The following is a 17,899-nucleotide window of genomic DNA, read 5'->3' as shown; positions in this document are numbered from 1 at the left end:
TAAAGCATTCAAAAGGACCATGGGGGACTTATTTTCATGAGTTTTGCCTTATAAAATTATTTATTGAAGATAAGAATCCTGAATGGGGGTAAAAGACTTGTGAAAATACTTGGGCTAAAATGTTCACACATTTCGGTGTGGAAAAAAGTTATTCTGAGAAAAGCCTCCATTTAGCAGAATTTGCTCTGAGCTTACGTGCATCTGTAGAAAGAGTTATTTTCTCAGTTAAAAATATTGTGATGTATACATAAATGTGTATTGAAGATAGTAATAGTTTCAAATATTAACTATAAAACACAACTTTGAAGGAAATTGCGGGTAACTCTATGAGAATTAAAAACAATTCATTCTTTATAAAATAAGTGACATGAGTATTAAAGACATATGGCTGAAAAACTGGCTAAAGTGGGTGAATATGTACCAAGAATAATTATTGTCTTATGTTCTTTTTCTTGTTTAGATAACCAGTATAAAAAGATTTTTTTGCTCTAATGTATAGGGACATGTTTTTAAGTTTTAGGAATTTTATTTTTGAGAAGATTGTGAATAAAACTATTTCATAGGTCAAAAATATTATGAAAATGATATCAGTTAATAAATCAGCAGGTTTTTTAAGTTCTATAATTTAAATTATTTTAGTGACTCCTTTCAAAAAATGTTATGGTCCCCTATCCCTCGCTCTCTTGGCTCCCCCAACAGATGAGAGAAAATATGAGATGTATTTATGTTTTGAGAAGATGTGTTCAAAGTGTCGCCGTAATTTTCTAGTAGGAAAATACAAAAAGCAGTATCCCAACAGGCAACTTTCCACCTGACTCCACCCCACCAAATGTAAGCTTTTTAAAGCAAAACGAAAGATTTCTCTTCCAAAATTACTAGGCATTTCAAGAAACAGCAGGTTTTAAAACATCCTCTTAAATGCAACATCATCCTCGTATGAATGTTGGAGACAACATGTATTCAAAAAGAGCTAACCGGTTTTTTTCCCCCTCTCTCATTTGAGTGTTCTGGTAACTACTTATGAATTATACTTGGAAATGAATCCCTTCATAAACTCATGCTTTTTTTAGTACATGAGGATTGAATAAAAATGAAGTGCTTCTCCCCTTATAGTCTGTCAGAGACTGTAATTTCTAGTATTCACCCTGATACCTTTAAAGTATGGAACTAAAGGATCACACCCCGTAAGAATTACCTTCTAGTCTCCAGCATCCCAGTTAAGTTCATTAGAGAAAGGCCTGAAATTCTAATACCTTCCATTGACCTGAGACTCCATGGCAACGGAGGTCCTTCCTTCCAGGACACTGGGAGGAAGTGCCACCAACTAAACAATAGGAAGCCCAAGTTCCCCACTGCACTTTGGAATATCTGGTGGACAACTCTGCTCCTTGAGAGGACAGATCTTCCCACTTCTTGCCCAAAATGAACCTAGTACAGGTAGGCTAAGCCACAATTTACCCAAAGGAAAAAGCATATTATAGGAATACAAGTAAGCAAATTTGCCACCGTCACCGTCACCATCATCATCCTGTTAAAATACAGCTCAAATGCAACGTAGAAGGTTTGAAACGTATACTTCCTACTCAGCTGCATACATTTCTCCATAGTTGAATTCAACTTGATCATGACCACTGCATTTCTGCTGATGGTAGAAAAAACAATCTTGCTACTTCGAGATAACTTGCTCTTCAGATTTAAAATTTTCGTTGCTTCAGGGCAATTAGTCAAATTGAGCTCATCTCAGACTGCCTCTCGGGGCTGTGTTCCTTTTCCTCTCCCTCCTTCCCCCAGGGGGAAGACTAGAGACCACCACATGATGGGGCGAGGACCTGGTCCAGGCACTGCCCTCTAAGCCCTCACTGGCCTCCCTGGGATGTCTCATCCCTTTGTTTTGGGTGCTAGCCTGGTTCTGCTGATGTGATTGGTGGAAATCTGCAGCCAGTCTTCAGCCTGGCCCAGTTCATTCTGTGCCCTCTTCATCCTGACCCGGGGACTCTCCCGCCCAGCTCCCGCAGCACCTCCACATTTGTCCTAGGGGGCCTGCAGGATTGTTGGGATTTCTCCTATATCACATGTAAGCTTTGGGAAATGAGGGGACGGCATATCACCTCAGGGCTGTTTCTGCCTAAATATGCCCCAATGCAGGGTCCACTCCAATGTGGCTTCCTTCCAGATAACCAGATGGGGGCGGGGCAGATTCTCCTCTGCCCACCTGGAGTGTGGCATCTCAGTGACCCATTCATTTCTTATCTCCATCCTCCAACCCAGGAAGGCATTTCCTCCTTCCTGCAGCACCCCCATCCTGCGTGGCTGACTGTACAATACACGCCACGTCTTCTGAGATCTGGCTCCTCGGAATCCGCAAATCACTTTGCTTCTAACAAAGCCTGCCTCTCTTAAATGAAGGTCTGGGCTAACTCTGGTCTCCGAAACATGCCTCAAGGTCCTGTTTTGGAAGTCAAAAGCTGAACAATGTCTTCTTTGTCTTAGGCCATACTCTGTCCTTCCCCCGCCGAAGTAATGGAATCCTCCGCCTCAATGGGGGAGACTCCCAGGGCAACAAGAATTAGAAGGAAGGAAAAGTAAATTGAATACTAGTTCAAAATATTATCCCCACTGAACCAGCTGGTCATAATGCAAGTTCTCAGAGGTCCCAGAACACTCGTCCAGGATTTTTTAAAAGTGCAACCTAGGGCTTCCCTGGTGGCGCAGTGGTGGAGAGTCCGCCTGCCGATGCAGGGGACATGGGTTCGTGCCCCGGTCCGGGAAGATCCCACATGCCGCAGAGCGGCTGGGCCCGTGAGCCATGGCCGCTGAGCCTGCGTGTCCGGAGTCTGTGCTCCGCAAAGGGAGAGGCCGGCGTACCGCAAAAAAAAAAAAAAAAAAAAAAAAAGTTCAACATACTGACATGTCGTTTTTCTAGAAGACACCATTTATACATAATTTGAACCAAGGGCAAAAAGGGAACTATGGTTTCCATTTTCTTGAATTCTTTATATAAGAATTATTGTCCTTGATCTCTATTCTACTGTTGAGTGGATCCATTCAACAGGAAGCCACCTTGTTCAGCATCATTTAGAACTCTCCATCTCCTGGGTTTCTTCTTCCCAGGGCCTTCTCGCCTTTGCCTCTCCTCCTCCGTATCCACTGTGTTCACCCATCATATCCCTAAAAGCTCAGGCCCTTCCTTGCCTTATCCATCATCCCAATTCCAGCTCACTCCCCTATCCAGCCTGAACCCTACTTTCAGCTAATTCAACTGATGCTTTATTTAATCTCTTAGAACGTCTTCTTCATTTGACTATTCAAACCAACTCTCACCACAAGGTCAGATTTTTCCATTCCAAAGTGACAAGTACTACCAAGCAAAGTCACAAAACCGGGCTAAAGGGACCCATTAAAAATACTTACAAATTCCAAAGGAGCTTCACTATTTCTCTGTAATACTTTTTATCCATCTATAACACATTATCCTATATTTTCCTGGCTGTTTGGGCTTTTTCTATATTCTCCAAGTCTCCCTCCCATCCCCAAATCTTCCAACCTCGGATAATGGCTCAGCCTCCAATTTTACTGAAAACTTTCAGGACACTCCACGTCTTTGAACTGCTTTTCACATAAAAATTTCACTGTCATCTTCACCTATCTTGAAGCGACAGTTTAAAACCACACATGTAAAGTACTGTGCCTACCCTTTAGTAGTCATTCAAACTTACAAATACCTTCCTCATCTGTTCTTTCTCCCTCCGAGTTACTTACTGCTAATTTTTATCCTTTTGAGGGCTACAGTGGGTTGAATGGTAGCCCCCCAAAGTATGTCCATCTGGAGCCTGGGAATGTGACCTTATATGGAAAAAGGGTCTTGAGATGAGATCATCTTGGATTAGGGTGGGACCTAAATCCAGTGACAAGTGTCCTTATAAGAGAAGGCCATGTAAAGACACACAGAGGATAATGTTGTGTGAAGATGAAGGCAGAAATCGTACTGATGGGTTTACAAGCCAAGGAAAGACAAGGGTTGCTGGCAGCCACCAGAAGCTCAGAAAGAGGCAGGGAACAGAGTCTTCCTGAGCTGACACCTGAATTTCCAGACTTCTGGCCTCCAGAACTGTGAGAGGAAATTTTCTGTTGTTTGAAGCCACCCAGTTCATAGTCATTTGTTACAGCACCCACAGGAAACTGACACAAGGGCTCCTTCTATACCTGACACGATCAGGTATCAGGTCGTGTCCCCCACCAACTCTTCGTTGATCCCCTTCCATCCATTACCCCTCTCTCTCCAGCCTCACCAACATCACCCTCTTTAGTGGATCATTTCTGCATGTTCTAGCTCATCCAGGAGGCACCAAGAGCCCAGCTGAGGGTCCTGGTGGGGAGCACAAGCAAGACTCCTTCCACAGCAACAGTGTTGCACCTCAAATGCGTGGGCGCATTGTTGTGGCAGTGGAGGCTGGGATATTTCATCCCCTGGGGACAGAACCTCTGTCACAAGCCAGGGATGTGAGATCAGGGACGGCACTGGGGCTCCCCTTGGGCCCCCTAGACTGGGGACTCTCAACACTTTGCCAGACTGGACTCTTCTCCGTATGGCATAGTTGGGCTGAGGTACAATCAGAGAAGGTTTGGAGCTGTAGTTTTCCAAACGCCAATCCTCCTTGTTACACACTTAGGTATAAACTAACGAGAACTTCCCAGGAGCTACTGGCACCCACAGAGGCATGTGGTTCTGCTCATGACACGGCAGTCCTTATAGGTTCTTCCCAGCCATACCCCACCGGCCTTCAGTGAGCAATCCTTGGCCCCTTAGAGAACTACCTCCAAGTCTCAGCAGTCTGAAGTCAAGAATTTGTTGAAATAATAACCATAAGACACAGGGAATTATATGGTCAACCGCACTTATATGAACAGAAGGGTGTGGTATGGCATATTATCTGTGCTTTGGCCCTAACCTGCTGACAGAATTAGAAGCTGGGATCATTGCATTTTCAACCAAGGAGGTGGAACCTAAAACATCATGTGCAGCCAAACTCTGGATTCTACCCCATGACTCCGAGGATCCACCAATGCAGAGGACCTGATGTGTTACCAACAAGAGGAAAATTTACTCAAGATGCATCTCATTCCAGAAGTACTGAGAACACTTTGAAGACCTCCCAACTTGGAAGCTTAGAATCAAGATCTACAAGCGTTTAATAAATCCAGTGTAGTGTTTCTGGCACAAAGCAAATTAAATGAGGTGCACTTTCAGCCTTCTAGAAGCCTGCTACTGAAAATGGACAGTATGGACACTGACGTACCAAAGTGACTGAACACGAACAAGTTGGATAAATACGTGAAGTGGTGATATTATACGCTGGCCAAGGGGAGAGTGCGTCTTGTTAGTGGCGTGTGATCTCCCACGTTGAAGGTGGTGCTTGTGGCAGTGGGGAGGCGGGCGGGGGAAGCGCTGAAATCAGAGAGCGCGCGTGGGGAAGGAAGGAAAAAAGTTCACTACCGCTTTCCAAAGACCATAATGGCTTTTCAAACAACAGTGAAGCATAAGGTCCATCCCTTCCCCCTCTCTGCTGTTAGCAGTTGGCCAACATCTACAGAAGGTGTTTTTAATGCTCCCCATCCCTCGGATACATTAAACCTGGCATCCAGGTGAGGACTAGGCAGGCGAAGCCATTCCTGAGGAATCACAGAGAGCTTTCCACAGGGAGCTGAGAAGACTCTTAATGAGGGGCTGACAAACATTGCCTGTGGGCTGTTGTGTCTTTTGTTACAGAAATGACTCAAGTAGTCCCTCCCCGCAACCATGGAAAACATTTTATAAGGTTTGTAAAATGAGGCTGTGGTTGGGTTCTAGTGTTAAATCATTACTCTGTAGGACCTTAAGTCTCAGCTAAGGAGATTCTCCAGATATGCCAAATGAACAAAATGAATGTATGGAAAGGAAGGCACCCTCACAGCCACAGCTGGGTTTCATGCGGCTGAGGGACTCAGCTAAATGCTACTGTGAGAGGTCCAGCCATGGGTAGGTGCACAGTAGGTGAGCCTGTGGCCTTCCGTTTCCCTAGGCTCCACAGACCTTCAGGCACAACACCAGTGGTCCATTCTGCCACTTTTCCCTCTTCTATCACTCACTGTTGTAGTTTTCCAGTTTCTTCAAGATTTTGAAACATTCTGCATTTCTCCCTGGTCTTGGACATCATTGTGCACTATCGGTAACTTCCTGTTGTTTTTGGTGAAAATCTTATTGATGAAAACCTGATGACTGAGGGCAAAGAAGTAACTGTTGCCCTGACCACCTTAAATTTTTAACAAAAAGCTCAAGATTATGGACAAAAGATCTTTAGACACATACCATTCTCAGAAGACAATGGTGGTTCTGAAGACAGTATAGGACATTCCCCAAACCTACATCACATGGGTCCATAGAGAGTGAATCTAGTGCCATCAGAAACTACAGAAGCTCAATGTCCAAGGAGATGCCAGCCTAGCCTCACAGATGGCGAGGAAACCAGCTACATATTCCAGCACTCTGCCCCCAGGGCCTATCTAAATAAATACCTGCTGAGTGTCTACACCATGAATGACAGTGTGCTACAAGCTATAGGGGGACAAAAAACCCTAACATTTTTGCACCTATGAGGCCAACGGTCTATTGAGAAGGGAGGACCCACATACACAGACTTCCAGGAGACCTGGATTCTAGTCTAAACTAAATGAGGAACTGCATGTATGACCTTGGGCAACTCACAAAAATTCTCTGCTCTTTGGATTCCTCATATCAGGATTTAACTAACAACACAAGGCATCATTTCTTAGGAGGCAACTGAGAGGCACACATGTTCAATGCAAGAGAATGAGGAGACGAGGGGAAGCTGCCCAGGGTTGGGATTCCAGCTGGGCCTTGAGAAATGGAGAGTTCCCGGGGAAAGGAAGGGCTGGGGAGTCCAGGAAAGGAGAGCAAAGGCCAGAACACGTATTCCAGACTAATGAGATACTATGTTGACATCCGGAGAATCAAGTGTTAGCGTGATGGTGAATGAGGTGAGCCAGGAATGCCTCAGAAAGTGGAGATGGGGGAAGGCGTTGAATGCCAGGCTAAAGGATTTGGCCTTTCTCCTGTTCACTGGGTTGTTAGGGGACAAGGCAAAAGAACCAGTATTTACATCAGCCAGCACATGAGTTTTGACATGGATCAACACCTCCTCAACTCAAGCTAGAAAGCATTAGGAGTGAAGCAACTGGAATCATTATTTGCAAACCACAGGAGAGCCTGAAGGACACAACATATCACGAGAATATCGACCGGGCAAAGGCACACACAAAGTACAGCTACAGAACTGGCATTTTCAAGCAGGAGATGGTGAAAACAGGTACAGAATGACAGAGTGTGAGAGTTCATTAACAACTCAGCTCCTGTAACTGAAAATGATGAGGGGCTATTTGTATTTCTAGGAGGTCAGACAATAAAAAGGTGAACCCCTCAAAACTCTGAGAGCAAACAAGAGAAACCTTTAACAGAAATCAGCAATTTTTAAATATCCCTGTGTGCATATGCCTAGCTACGGGAAGCATATCACACAATTTCTGGAATAAAGTTCAAATTGAAATAAAAATCAAATTTTACAAGTGACAACATTTGAAATTGTTACTTCTTCCAAACAGATACTACAATGTGTGTAAATGAAGGAACTCGTTGGTGTTTATTTGCCTATTCAGTAGAATTTCAATTGGGCAGAATTTCACAGAAATACAGATTCAGTAACTTTTTCTGGGGATTAAAAGAAGAAAGGATTCGGAAAAGTGCCCTGGGCTTTGTTGCGGTAAAGGGAATCTGACTCATTTTTAATTTTCCATTAAAGCCCTACTTTTCAGTATAAAGCAGATGGAATCCTTATACAACTCCTTGAAAAGCCTACTATTTTTGGGTACCTCCAAGATGGAAGCTCTGAAGAAAATGAAAGTGTTTGAATTCATCAGATGAAATCCCACCAGCACATTCAAAAGGAGCAGGTACTTAGAAATCTTAACAATACAAGGTAAGAGGTCTTTCTGTGACGGATTTCTGACCCCAGCCTCCCCCGGGCTTAGTTCCCTCTGGCTCTGGCTGATGGGTGATTTTCTGCCACTTCAACAGCCAGCTCCCCCCACTGTGGCTGAGTCACTGTGCTTCTTCATTCCTCGTCTTTCAGAAGCTGCCTCCCTGATGGCTCCATCCTCAGGGCCATTCTCATATACAGGAAAGATGTCAGTGTTCAACCCTGCCCACCCCATACCTCCTGAGTCAGAACTGGCCCTGGGACTATGCATTCTCTAAGACCCTCAGAGGACAGTCATGCAACCACGGCCCCAAAGCTCTTTCTGTATCATGAGATAAGGCCTGGTTAGACATATCCTCTTTGTCTTTCTGCCAGAGTGGATGGTAGAAACAAGAGGGTGATCTTTACTGTGTGTGGACTGTGAGGTACTGGGCTGGGAGGTGGAGGGCACTGCCTCTAGCCTGTGGTTTATAATCGTTTGAGAGTTGGAACAAATTTAGTGTTAAGAGCATTGATTCTGGAGTCAGATTGACTGCCTGGGTTCAGACCCCAGCTCTGCTTACTAGTTGTGTGACCTTGACCAAATCACTTCACCTCTAGGCTTCAGTTTCCCCATCTATCAAATGGGAATAATAACGACAGTACCTCATGGAATACTGCTGGGTGTTCAGCTGGCAGATCAACCACGAATAAGACGCAGCCCCTGACTTGAAAGAGCTCCCAAGTCAGGGAAAAAGACCAGTGTCTTCCCACTGTCCGACCCAGCTGACTCCACTCTGCTTTATAAGTCAGGCTGCGATGAGGGTGATGATGAGGCAGTAACCAAGTGCCATGGGAGCCCAGAGACAGGACCAAAGGGGGGCTTCCCAGAAGGTAAGTCTTGAGTGGAGCCACGGAAGGAGTGGGGCTTCCCTGGGGGCAAAGGTGCCTTTGTATCCCCCAAAACCTAACACAGAAGTAACTGCAAGGCAAAGGCAAGGAGGCTTGAGAGTACGCAGGGAACGAAGAACCACAGCTTTGGAGCAAAAGCAGGTGCAAGTTTAGGAACCAGACACACCTGGCTTCACCAGTAATTAGCCATGTGACAATGGGCAAATTACTTTACCTTTCTGAGCCTGAATCTGCCCATTTGACCTGCCTCATCGAGTTGTTATAACTAAGTAAATTACTGTATGTAAAGCACTTAAGGCCTCTGGGATTCAATAACAAAGGTAGGTATGATTATTTTTCTGGTATATTTAGGGAGAGGTGAGTGGCTGTGGGGTGCTAAGTGCTTTTTTACACTATCACGGAGGGCAACACAGGTCAGAAATAAGTAGTCCTCACGAAAGGCCTTCTGAATTCAAATCAGCAATGGGCTAAGACTTTCCCACGCCTTATTTTTATCTCCCCCAAACACAGTTAATGGGTGCTCAGTACTCATTTGCTCAAACCAATGGGTGCTGCCTGAGGTCACGGGTGGACAGAGGCAGATCAGGTGATGATCTCTGCATCCAGAGAAGACCCAGCCACAGGACTCCAGTCTGCTTCACACCCTGAGCAAGGCACGACGCAGGTCATTCTGGAAGCAGGCTGAGGCGAGAGGGAAAACGCTCTCATCCAAATGAGAGCTCTCCAACTCAGGGCCTTACAAACGTTGTTAAAGTTTCATGAGTCAGTAAGCATTATCTTTTCTTCCCACGTTTTTATTAGACCATAAATCCAGTTCAATTTATATCCTTCCAGGATTACTGTGTTCTAATCAAGTCCAGAGCACCACTTACTCCGAAGTTGTCTGAACTACATGTCACCCACGTCCATTTGGATAACACTGTTCAGGCTTCTCATGTGTTTTAGTAGCCAAAAATTAGATTTGCTCAACTAGAAACACTGAAAAAAATTATTTTCATCTAAATAACCCAAATCACCTTTTTTTCATAGGAACCAAGTGCATGAAACTCATAACTCATGGGGCTTTTTCCTATTCTGCGGTTTATTCTACCTGCAGAAAGTCATGATGACATTCTGAAGTCAAACTCAACGGATGCACATTGAAAATAGGTTAAAATTCTGGTTATCTGACTAAAACAAAGACATCCTTTTATAGGGCTAACTTCAAAGTACTTTTATGTTTTCTATTGAAGAATAAAAAAGATTCTGCATTTCTTAAGAAGACTCACTAAAAATGCTATTTTCCATCATACTATTTCAACTAATTTCCTATGTTTTCCAATAATTCTTGATTCAGAACTGACAATCACCCACATCTCTTTCTAAAATATTCAAAATGTCCTTTTCTGCACAGAATACATTTTAATCCTCCCTTCCCTAAGGGATATATGTGTCAGATGTACACATGTTACGTGTACATGTATGTATCTACATATATACACACATGAACAACAGCCGCAAACACACAGCTTTTCTATGTGTGGGGTACTATTCTGAGCACTTTACATGTATTAATTATGGACTCCTCACAGCAAACCTTTGAGGGAGGAACTATTAACTCCATTATAAAGGTGAAGAAAGGGAGGCACAGAGAGCTTAGGTAACTGGGTCCAGCTCACACAGCTGGAAGGGGTCAGACCAGGACCACACCCCGAGTCCATGCTCCTGACCACAGTCCTCACCTGAGGGCTTATCTCGGCTGAAAGGGTTGAAACCTGGCTTTAAGTGGTGACTGCCACCTTGGCACTTAGCCACTCGGGGCCTCATTTTTCCTCATAAGTAAAATGGACGTGCTGGACTACATGATCTCTAAGTCCCTTACTATTCAACTGCCTACAAGATACTTTGACTGGAAAGTCCAAAGTGTCCGTGATAAAGTCATCATTTAAACACCCACTCCCTGCTGCTTTTACTGTATTGCTTGTCTGCGTGTCTTTCTCCACCTACTTCCCAAGGACCCCCCTCTGCCTCTCCCCTCACACAATATGCTATCTCACCCTCTCTTATTCTGTCTCTTTGGCTCCATCCCCACTTCCGTGCAGCACCTCATCTATGGCTCATCTGAGTTTCCACAACTACCTTCCCTGCATCTGTCTTGACCACCTCTGGCCAACAGCCCACACTGTGGCCAGATGGATCTTTATAAAACAAATCAGACCAAAGTGGCACCTCTACTTACAGCTCTTAAATGGCATTCCTGACAAAGTACTTTTCCACCAGCCCCATCTCTCTACCACCCTCACCCATCCTGAAAGACTTACAGTTTCCTAAAAAGTCTGTGCACCTGCTTTCTGGGCTGCTCCTTCTGGGGCAATGGCCTTCCCACAACACTCAACTGGCCAATTCCTCCTCTGGCCTTCTCTGCCTTGCCACCCCATTTTCCCACCTCTCTGTGGAGTTCATGCTCTCTTGTGGACCCCTAGAATCACGGCAGTTATCACAGTGGTCAGAGACTTCCTCGTGCAGTTCCTTGGGCCAGGATTATAACTCTTTGTCTCTGAAGCATCTAGTTCAATGTCTGGCAAGTGGTAGATACAATGAATGAATGTTGCTGGATGAGTAAATATGTAGGACGATTCACAAATTCTTACAGACCTATCTGTGGGACACACAGGGACCCAGCTGAAAATAAAGAATCACACAGAGTAAAAGTATTTCCAGTATCAAACATGCTTTGCTTTCCCATTTTTTAATTTATTTTTTTATTTCCTAGGTGAGCAACAAATGAGGGTCTAAAATGGAAAGCATGGTGGTAGAAATGGACATTTTATTTTTTATTTAAACATAAAGTTATATTTCCCAATAACCAAAAGTATCAATTGCCAAAGCATTTACGCCACCCCCCTTTAAGGCATGTAACACATTTTAATCAATATCATCATTATATCCATATGCAGTATTTTGCATATTGCCTCGTGGCTAAGAGCAAGGGCTTTGAAACCAAACTAACTAGGCCTGAATCCTGACTCTACCACTTACTAGCCATGTATGATCTTGAGTTCATTATTTAACCTCCCTTGCTTCAAATGCTCATCTGTAAAATGGGGATTATAAGTGAAACTACTTCATATCATTGTTTTTTTAATTGAAGTATAGTTGATTTACAATTTATATTAGTTTCAGGTGTTCATACCATTATTGCTAAGATTAGAGCTTAAACAGTGCTTGACACATAGTAAATGCTCAATAAAAGTAGTTATTATGTATTATTTTTATCTCCTCTAGCAGACTAAGCTGAACAGAGAGAACACAGCAGAAGTATTCATTTTCATAATCCTATCTCCCAGTGCCTTGCACACAATAACGTACTGGCCAATGTTTGCAGAACAAATGAATATAATAAACTGTTTATAGCAAAAATATGTGCATAACTAAGTATGATGACTAGTACAGACAGAATTGCTCCTGGGAAGGCCTGTGGAGAACAGGGATTATCCAGAACACTAGCAGTTCACCCCGCTCCTGGAGGTCTGGGAGCTCACTTAACTCCACGGAAGATGCAGGGCTCACAGTCACCAACTCAGGGTATCTGCGGGATGGAGGGGACCCAGGTGGGACAGAAGAGCTGGGCAGATGAGGCTCCCTTCCCATGAACATGGCCTGGGGCAAGATATTTCTCCTCTGGAGTCTGTTTAATTTCCTCTTCCAATTAGAGAAGGTATGACTGTGATTTCTAAAGACCCGCTTAGCCACTTGGGGAGTCTATAAAATCAGCAGGTAAAAATCTTGGCCAACAAAGGTGCTACTGGAGAGCCACATCAAAGTCAGCACAGGAGCCATCAGATCACTGTATTACAGGAAATTACCGGGTGGGAACTGGCCACTAGAACCGACAAAAAGCAAGGTTTGGGGAAACATGTTTAAAATGAGAAGGTCTGAACTTATAAAATCAAAAAAGTACAAGACAATGACGGGTATAGGCTCTAGGTTTCCATTTAATTCTCATCAGCCTACAAACTCCTTGAGGGCAACGACTGTGCCTTGTTGAGAGGCAGTATATGGCAAAGTTGCTGGCCCAAAATACATTTCTTCTTGAACTTTTTTCTGGTCACATGGCTTAACTATATTTCCCAGGCTCCCTTGCAGTTAAATGTGGCCATATAACTAGCCCTCAAGTAAAGTATGTAAGTAGAAGTGATGGGTGTCATTTCCAGGCCTAGGTATTTAAAAAGTTGGTACATCCCCTCTATTCCCTCTTTCGTCCTTCTGCCAGCTGAAAGCAGGTTACAGTGGAGTGCTATGGGATGGGAGAACTTGGGGTCCAGAATCACTGCATGGAAGAAAGCCACCCACTGATCAGAAATACCCATTTTGAATTATTACATGAGGAATAAGAAACGTCTATTGCTTTTGAGGCATTATATTTTTGTAGGCCTATTTGTTACAACTGCTAACATTAGCCTAATTAATCCAGGTGCTTAGCACATACCAAAGACCTAGCTCACATTTGTTGAAACAAGATAAATAAGACCAGGTTCCTTCTTTCAATGTGCTGCTCAAATAATGCTGGAATTAGACATATGCCAGCTGCTGAGGTATGAAAACAAAATTGGACTCATGGTGATTTGTTTGAAGGTGAAAAGATGGAGAAAGCATCCCAGAGTAGAAGACGTTTGAGCTGGGCTCTAGGTTTAACAGGACCCAAGCAAATCAGGTGGGGTTGGAGATTCCAGACCCAGGAGAAAGCATAGAATAAAACTGCAGAAAGCAGAGTATGCGTTTGTTCACATTCAACCTCATCATTCTCTTGAACTCGGTCAACAGAGCGCGAGTTTATTGTGCACTGACTTTCTTTCCTGGGTCTGGCATCAAACAAACAAACCATTGTGGTTTTTTTTTTTTTTTTTTTAACAGTACGCTCATTAAGCCTTTTGCTTTTTTTTTTTAATATAAAAAGTTCCAAGATGGATGTCCTTAGAAAGTGCAGAAGTAAATGTTTAATGAACCATAACAACTCTTTTCTAATAAAATTCTTGAAGAACATGAGACAGTTCTATTACTTATAATAGTCAAAGAGCCATGCTCTTAGGAATCAATGGGTTCAACCTAAGTTTTGACATTACTGATTAAGGATGTAATAGTCACTGGCTTACAAAATGGAACATTAAGCCCCCAGATTTACATTTATATTTCCTCTTTAAGAGGAACATCAGCAGATGGTTTAAGAGATCAGTCAAAAGATTCTCTACATCCTTCGATCACAGCTAAGTGCCTCCAAAACCTGAGATAGTTAACAAAACCACTTCCTCCAAAAATCTGTGAGTCCCTTCATCTGAAAGCACAGTACCCATGGGGCAGGGACTCGGGAGAAAGAGCACAAAGGGTGGAAAGTATTACAGTCAACTTGGTGGTGAGAGGAAGGATGTGGGCGTCTGAAGGCTACCCTGAAGCAGGGAAGAGACACAGTCTCCAGTGGGCTTCCAAATACCAGTTTAGTGCTGTGTTAGCAATGTCCCCAGGAGCTTGTTTAAATATAAGGGTAAAACAATTACTAGGCAGACAAGACTTCATTTCAAAAGACTTCAGGACTCCCTAGACTTGAGAGAAGAAGCAACTTAGGCGGCCTCACTCCTAGCAAACATCAATTTAACTCTCTTTCAGAAACAAAAGTCTTCTTCCCCCATACCAATTTATCCTACCCCCCACGATGAAAGGGGGTTAAAACTGGGTGGGGGAGGGTGCTACCTTGAAAGTAAAGCAACTCTTCAGACAGCTGAAATCATTTCCCCCTTAAATCTAAGAAATACTGCAGCTGCCAGTCAACACTACCGGTCCATGAATACAGCAAAATGCCAGCACCTGCCACCCTGCATCTGGGGCCTTTTATTTTTTGGTAAATGTGGCAGGAAAGACTCTCAGAGAGAAGATCAACTGCTTTATCTAAGAAAAAGGGAAGCCCCAGGGAAGAGAAACAAGAAGCATCGCGCCCATCCTTGGGTACTTTGTGCGTCTCCTCTCTGTGCACTGAAAGGGCTCTTTGTGTCACACACACACACACACACAGCCGGCGAGTCTGTGTGATTTATTGGGGGGAGGAGGGGCAAGAAGGGTGATTTTATTATCCCTCTTCTCACTCAGTCCCAGCAAATCTCTGCCTGGGCCCAAGCTCGGTGGCCTCTTTCTGGCTCAGTCCCCTCCGCCTGTGGGCGCAGATAAGAGAGGGGAGGCGACCAAACAAAAACAGTCATCGATCTAAGGAAGTCGAGAGGAAATCCAGCGAGCAGGGAAGGGAGGAGAAAGGAGCCTAAGGGAGCAGGAGGAATGTGGGGGTCAGAGGAAGAGGAGCTACGGCTCCAGCACGGGGGACGGGGGACTGGGGACGGGTGGGTGGTGGCACAGGAAGAGTGGAGGGGAGGATGGGGGAAGTGCAAGGGACGTGCCAGAAATAGGCAGGAGGATGCGATGGGAAAGGCGACGGCCGCAAGAGGAGGAGGCCGAGAGGTGGAGGAGTGGGGCAGGGGTGGAGTGGGGTGGGGAGGGAAGCAGCACTGGGCTTCAATTATTAAGTGATTACATCATCCCTGACATTAAAACAACACACACAGCCCGGGTCCCCGCGGGGGGCCCCGAAAAGAGGGCGGGGGCGGAGTCTGGGCCAGCCTAGCCCCGAAGCCAATTCCTATTCACAGCCGGCGCCCGCGAGGAAATGCGCCCCCCATGCCTCAGCTACCTCGGGGCCGCACCCCGCAGAGGTGTCCTCCGGCGCGACCACAGGAAGACTCCGAGCGGGGCCAACTCCCCGGCAGCCCAGCGGGGCGCCCGGGAGACGGCGGTGGCCCAGAGACTGCAGCGCTGGGCCCCGCGGCGGGGGCGGCGCTGCGCGGGGGCGCCGGCGGCCGGCGTCTCCGCAGCATCCCCTCAGCCCCACGGCGCATCCCCGGCCGCTTACCTGCGCTGCGCTCAGGCTCCGGAGCCCATTCACATGGTCCTCTCCCCGCCCTCCTCCGGCGCGGCCGAAGCGGCTCCGGTGGTTCCTCGGCGGGCCCGGGAGCCGGTGGGCCTTCTGAGAGTGCCCAGGGGGCGGCGCCGGGTGTCCCCGGCCCGGCGGCCGGATCCCTCCCAGGCGCGGGCGGCGGCTTTGTGTGAGCCCGGGGAGCCCTCGGTGCTCGGCTTGAAGCGCCGCGCGCCCGGACGGCGGTGGACACGCGGCTCCGAGTGCAGCCTCTCCTCTGCTCCCGCGGCCGGTCGGCGGTCTGGTCTCGACGGCCTTCGGCTCGCGGCGACCCCTCCTCCTCTCCCGCGGCAGCCCCCTCCCTGCCGGCTCCGCTCCTGACAGATGGCGCAACTGCAACTACGCGCAGCCGCTGCCGCGGCTGCTCGCAGCTACTCGCGTTGATGCTCCAGCCCCTCCAGCCCCAGCAGGGAGCGAGGAGGGGGCGGGCCTCACCGCAAGAGTGGCAGGCTTCGCTGCCCTATCAACGGGCCCCTCGGGCGTTTGGGGGCGGGGGCGGGGCGGCGATGGGTGGGGCCACCGAGTGGGTGGAGCGCTTCTGTAACGTCGGGCATCCTGGCTTGCCTGAGGTGTAAGGTGTGAGGGGAATGCGAGATTGCAGGAGTTGTGTGTGTGTGTTTTTAAGGTTTATGTGGACTTGGGATAGTGGGTTAGGGTGAGGAAAGAAGAGAGTGTGAGCTGCAGTTTCTGCTTTGCGGAAGATTGCAGCCGCCACTGCAGAAAGGCATCTGCTATTCCCTCAAAACCATGGGAACCTGCCTCGAGAAAGGGCTATCTTGCCTTTCTAGTGTCTTTTCATTTGAAGGTGGGAGAATAAACTGGAAAAGTGTTAGGGTGATGAAATTGTTTTCTCTGGTCAAACCGAAGAGTGCGGAGTATATTACATATATATATATCTCCAAGCAAAAGTCTGCAGGAAGTATTACGGAAATGGGGGTAGGGGGTGGAGAGGGCAGGCGGCGACTGAGAAACCTGCAATCACAGAGTAGAGGTTTATTTGCATAGTTTTTTCCAAAATCATGTTTAATTGTAGCCGTTGGTTGTCTTTGGTTTCTCATGACATTCAGCCTTCCCATGTTGTTTTCCCTCCTCTAAATCTGAGCTTTTGCTCAGATTTTCCTTGATGAAATAATAGCTGGTTTAGTATACAGTTGAGAGCGCATCAGTCTTTATTTCCTATTCAGCTTTTCTATGGCAGGATGTAACTTCATTAAAAAAAAAAAAACTTCAGCTTCCTGATTTTCTTTATAGGTAATTCCTGTTTACTGAAAGTTCCACTTTAAGGCATACTCGAATTCATTCTCCTTGATGATTTTGGCAAGAACCCTACCCTGCCCCCTCAGCAAAATCTAATGTTCTGAGAAATATAAGTGCTTCTGCTTCTATGCTCAAAATCTATAATATTATCTTTCCTGCCCACTGATTTTTTAACTGTAGTTTTAAAATAGCAGTCACTTTTGTTGCCTATTTTCTTTTTGGTACACAGTACTTTTTTTTCTTTTAGCTAAGAGAGATATTTATATAGAAACTTTCCCCTTGAGAAATCTGTGTAATATTAGTTTTTTGTTAATTAATCTTTTTGGAGTGTAGTTGATTTACAATGTTGTGTTAGTTTCTGTTGTACAGCAAAGTGCACCAGTTATACATATATCCACTTTTTTTAAGATTTTATTCCCATATAGGTTGTTACAGAGTATTGAGTAGAGTTCCCTGTGCTATGTACACAGTACTTTCTAAAGTTGCTAACATTTATTAATCCCCATTTTATGGGTGAGGAAACCGAGGACAAGAGAAATTAATAACTAAACTCAAGGTGATTGTCTAGGGTGGTTACTGGCATTTTTTTCTTCCTTAAATAAAATGTTAAATGAAATCTTGTTTAAATTATGTGTTGATGATTCATTCCATAGTCCCAAGAAATGGAACCACAACTAGGACTAGAAGATTTCCATATAAGAGAATGCCAACTTTATCTAGCCAAGAATTG

At 45.4% G+C, this 17,899-nt stretch overlaps 1 protein-coding gene across 4 annotated transcripts in view; it reads right to left on the bottom strand.

Annotated features, from left to right (window-relative positions):
- Positions 1-16,315, bottom strand: part of FYN (FYN proto-oncogene, Src family tyrosine kinase) — a 213,057-nt gene extending 196,742 nt beyond the window's left edge. For all 4 annotated transcript variants that reach the window (XM_060115201.1, XM_060115199.1, XM_060115198.1 and 1 more), the window contains exon 1: positions 15,850-16,315. The gene's annotated coding sequence lies outside the window, so the exon portion shown is untranslated. The remainder of the gene's footprint in view (positions 1-15,849) is intronic.
- Between the last annotated feature and the right edge of the window lie 1,584 nt (positions 16,316-17,899).

Source organism: Mesoplodon densirostris, chromosome 12 (assembly GCF_025265405.1).
Source record: "Mesoplodon densirostris isolate mMesDen1 chromosome 12, mMesDen1 primary haplotype, whole genome shotgun sequence".
Taxonomy (NCBI): domain Eukaryota; kingdom Metazoa; phylum Chordata; class Mammalia; order Artiodactyla; family Ziphiidae; genus Mesoplodon; species Mesoplodon densirostris.
The sequence above is the reverse complement of the archived record's forward strand: the minus strand, read 5'-3'. Positions and strand labels throughout refer to the sequence as shown.